The sequence below is a fragment of the Ailuropoda melanoleuca genome, chromosome 6, assembly GCF_002007445.2.
Source record: "Ailuropoda melanoleuca isolate Jingjing chromosome 6, ASM200744v2, whole genome shotgun sequence".
NCBI lineage: Eukaryota > Metazoa > Chordata > Mammalia > Carnivora > Ursidae > Ailuropoda > Ailuropoda melanoleuca.
In genome coordinates this window covers 125,140,081-125,145,011 of record NC_048223.1, presented here as the reverse complement: position 1 = coordinate 125,145,011, position 4,931 = coordinate 125,140,081, and the positions used below count along the sequence as shown (strand labels likewise).

The 4,931-nt window shown below is 43.4% G+C and overlaps 1 non-coding gene across 1 annotated transcript; it reads right to left on the bottom strand.

Moving 5' to 3' along the window:
• Positions 1 to 1,195: 1,195 nt before the first annotated feature.
• LOC117802898 lies at positions 1,196 to 1,302 on the bottom strand. The gene has a single exon (XR_004626408.1). It is a non-coding gene; the product is annotated as a U6 spliceosomal RNA (small nuclear RNA).
• Positions 1,303 to 4,931: the final 3,629 nt, after the last annotated feature.

The following is a 4,931-nucleotide window of genomic DNA, read 5'->3' as shown; positions in this document are numbered from 1 at the left end:
GAGATGTTCATTTGTAGAGATCCAGATGTATCTTCCTGCGTCTCAGGCTGATTCCGTGGATATTCCTGCTGGTCTGGTACCTATCCAGCTCAACTCAGGGTACCGGCTGAAAAAGGTGTCCCCTACTCCTCCGCCATCTTAACCTCCCCCCAATAATTTGTGTTTCTATTTGAGAGTCAGTTTTGCTGGATATAAAATCCTTGACTTACCGTCCCTTTCCTTGAGTTTCGTAAATATGAGCTCCAGTTTCTTCTGGCAGGAAGAATTCCAGTTAAAGAGTCTGAAAGTGATCTCATTTCCTTTTCCTTATGAGTCCCATGTCCTTTTTTCTAAAGGCCTGAAGTGGGTTTTGGGGGTTTTATTTTTTAAACTCAGCGATTTTACTGAACAGTGTCTTGGTGTTGGTTATTCTAGGTCACTAGTCTCCGGTGTGCATTATACTCTTTCAGTATGGACTCTCGTATCCTTTTTTTAATTTCTGGGAATTTTTCTTGAGTTATGTTTTTAATATTTTTCTTCCCTTGCTTCTGTTATCTTCTTAATACCTGCAGGTTTAATCTTCCTTGCCTATTTTCAATACTTGTTATTTTTTTCTCAAACCTTTTTTTTAATTTCTTTTTGAAAAAATATTTACTTATTCATTGCAAAAGAGAGAGAGAGCATGAGCGCTAGCTGGGGAGGGGCAGAGGGAGAGGAAGACTCTGCAGCAGACTCCCACTAAGTGCGGAGCCCAAGATGGGATTTGATCTCATGACCCTGAGATCACGACCTGAGCCAAAATCACAAGTTGAACACCCAACCAACTGAGCCACCCAGGGGTCCCTTTTTAATTTTTTTCTGATTTAAAAGTCTTCTTCTTCTTTTTTCAATCAGCTATTTCTTTTCAGGCACGATTTTTGTCTATTCACTCCTGTGTTCCTTCTAATTTAGACTTCATTTTGATATAAACTTTTCTTTGACTTCTAATTGTTTTGGGTTCTGTTACCTCATTTCTGAGTTTCCCTAAATGTTGTTTACCCATATGTTATATCATTTTAGCTTATTTTGAGATAGTAGGTTAATTCTGATCTGTTCTGTTGCCACATCTTTCTGGCATGCTTTGATTGTCTGCACGAACGTGTATTCTGCTTCTTACTCTCTTATAGTCCTTTCGTATGGGATTTGACCTCAATATTGTCTGTTACTCTTTTTTTTTTAAAATACGGAATGGTTCACAGATTTGCATGTCTTCCTTGCACAGAGGCCATGCTAGTCTTCTCCGTACCGTTCCAATTTTAGTATACGTGCTGATAAAATGAGCATGTCTGTCCCTTGTTTTTAAGTGGAATTAGTTCTTCTGAACTTTCCAATTAAAACAGCGTTCAGAAAAGCTTTCCTAACGCCACAGAGCTCCCTGCTCTGTCGTTTTTGTGTATTGTTCAAACCTACGGTGTCTTGTTTTCTGAGCAAAATTCCCTGGATCTGGTCCCGTTCCCCATTGTGGTCTGGATCTTCTCTTACCCTTGTCTCTATTGCCCCTGCCCTGGAGAATTTTGACTCATTTCCCGAGGTTCCTCCTCTGTGTGTGCCCTGTTCTGGAAGCCAACCCACGCAAGGCCATTTGGAACTTTCACAGGGCCTGGGCTCCTACAGCCCCTTCTGTCCTTCTTCCCCAGGGCCCCTGCAGTTGGGGAAGGGGCTGTTGGAAGGCACAAAACCTCTCCAGGTTTCAAATGTTGTTCTTGGAATTCCCCTATACCTTTGCTTTTTGATGACTTTGTATCATGGTCCACTTATTTCATCATAGCACTTCAGCTACAAGTGACAGATATCAGGAACTTTGTCACTGCCACATGCTATCATGGTCAGAGGAAAAACAAAGATTATACTCGAGATGCTCAGGCATAAGCCAAGAGTGTTTGGCAACTGAACTTTCTCTAAAAATTAACGGTTTATAATGTGGTTGAATAAATACTCTCAATAAATAGCAGGTTGACTGTCTCTGTAATTATATCACAAGCTAAAGGGAGTATTAAGTGTTTGCTTTAGTATTATATCTTCATTTGGAAAATTTTTACTTGATTGTAATTTAGGCACAATTAATATTTTTAAAAATTTTTCCATTAATATCAATAATGAGTATTTAATTCTAAGATATTGAGTAAAAAGACAAACTCTTAAATCTTGAGTCGGTCTGTTAATCTTTATATTAAAATAGAAATGAACTGAAAGACGATTTTAAATATCACTACTTTTTTAGGGGCTGGTTTAAGTTGAAAAAGTAAACTTTAAAACGAACTGAAAATTCATATTTTGTGACAAGGGGGGAAATCGAATTATGAATATTTATAGTTCATGGTAAATGAAAGCATTGGGGAAAAAAGAACAATCTTTTCATGGAGTATCTTTTCTACTCTTGGGCTTGAATTCCTGGGCTGAATGTTGTGGGACAATGAGCCCAGGGCAGGGGCTTGAACAGAGGTCGCTGGGAGATTCCTCCTCAAGGGGAATAAAACAAGAATTGAGTATCGGACAATTAGTTATTTGTGGAGCAATTTATCTGATTGTGACTGTGTGGCTGGAGGGACCTTGTGGACACCTGTGAATTCACGGGCACCTGCAGACAATTCCCAGCGCCCTGACAACTCCCAACCTTGGACTCTGGTTTCTCTCTCTTACCCTCTGCTCGAAGGCTTTCTTTGGCACTTGAAGCACAGCTTGGAGGTGTGGTGCTTAGTAAATAAACAATGGAGAAGGGAATTGGTGGGAATATGCTCTACCGGGCTTGCTTCCCGCAGTATCTCAGACAGCCCTTAGTGGGGAACGGGAGCATCGTTATCGTTAATGGACGTGCATTGACTTTTCTCCCTTCCTTGGCTCATTTTCCTCCTGTCCTTCCTTGTGCTTCTAGGATCACCTTCCAAAAAACTATCTTCACTCAAGTCTTTGTCATGGTATCTGCTTTTGGGAGCTCCAAACTATGATATCAACTAATTTTGGTTTTATTTCCAAAAGTCTTAAACCTGATCCCCTCTGTCCATTCCGAGGAAGGGAAAGGGGCCAGAAGATGAGGCAGAAAGCAAAAAAAAGTGCATTCAAATGCAAGTTTCTTTTCTATTTCTTTTCTTTCTTTCTTTCTTTCTTTCTTTCTTTCTTTTTTTTTTTTTTGAGAGAGAGAGAGAAAGCACACGCAAGCATGGAAAGGAAGGGGAAAAGGGAGAGGGAGGGAGAGAATCCCAAGCAGGCTCTATGCTCAGCATGGAGCCTGATGCAGGGCTGAATCTCACAACCCTGAGATCATGACCTGAGCCAAAATCAAGAGTCAGACATTTAACCAACTGACCCACCCAGGTGCCCCCAAACGCAAGCTTCTGATGAGTAGGTGAGATCCCACCTTACAGTGGAGATAAGGGCGTTGGCTGGCAGAGTCCCCTGGCGTCAGGCTTAGGCTCACCAAACCAGCAGCCTTTGCTGGACTCTGTGTTCCCCTGTGCCCTTCTCTTGACAGTGTGACTTCCCTTGCAGGTCTCCCTTCATGGGGACCATACACAGATCTGTAGACATGAGTATTATGGGCTACTTAGTATTTTATTTCTTAGCACTTTATTTCTTAGATTGTTCTGATCTATGCATTCACCTCTTGGAAATTTTGTTAACATGAATGTGTTTCTATGTCTGAACAGCCCTAGATTCAATTTTTGGACCTGCATCATTGATGTCCAGTACCTGGCACATGGGGAGCTCTGCCAGGACACACCTGGTTCATGGCTCTGCCATGTGTAGTGGGCATGGTTAGTGGTTTCATAGGTGATAGTTCTGGCTTGTCTTTGCTATTGGAGCAGGAACTTTGAGAGGTCAGGGATTTGTTGATCCCCAGGACAGTACTAAGGCAAACTAGATGGATGGAGATTCCTCCTGCCACTCCTCCAGAGGGAAGCCCACTCCCGCCCCCGACCACCCAGGGCTCCTGCCGGTGGATGCCAGCTCAGGGGAACTGCCCTGCAGTTTGCACTTTATTTCTTTAGAGAGGAAGGGAGTGGGGGACAGAGAGATACTCTTAAGCAGGCTCCCTGCCCAGCACGGAGCCGGAGAGGGGGCTCAATCGCACAACCCCGAGATCATAACCTGAGCCCAATGAGGAGTAGGACGCTTAACCAACTGAGCCACCCAGGTGCACGTGTATTTGTACTTTAGAACAGAGGTGGGAGCTACAGTGGGAAGGCTGGACTGAAGATACCTGTCTGGAGAATGAGGAGTCTGGGCAGTGACGCAGGTGAGTCTCAGCCGGGTAGAAGTGCTGAGGGCCTGACCGCAGACAGGGAAGCAGGACAGGAGTTGGTAGAACAGATGGGAGATAAGATTAGAGATCACAAAAAAGCTCTATGCAGGTCTCTGGCTGTTGGATGGATCCTTAAGCAGGATTCACAAGGGGGGTAAGGAAGGGTGGCTCCATTCAACCCGCATCTTTAAGTCACAGAATGAACAACTAGAACACAATGATATTGAGAAGTTGATTGTTAGAACTTAATACAACATGAACAACACTGTCTTCCTCAGGCTTTAAGACAACACATATTATGAAATCAGGAGTTCCTGGGTGGCTCAGTCAGTCAAGTGTCCAACTCTTGATCCTGACTCAGGTCTTGATCTCACCATGGTGAATTCCAGCCCCGCGTTGGGTTCCATGCTGGGCGTGGAGCTTACTTTATAAAAAAAAAAAAGATTCTTTTTGAAGATTTAATTTATTTGTTTGACAGAGCGAGCGGGAACAGGGAGGAGGGTAGAGGCAGAGGGAGAAGCAGACTTCCCTTGGAGCAGGGAGCCCAACCCATGGGGCTTAATCCCACAACCCCGAGATCATGACCTGAACTGAAGGCAGAGGTTAACCGACTGAACCACTCAGGTGCCACCCCCTCCCCCAAAAAAGATTTTAAAATAAGAATTTTAAGATG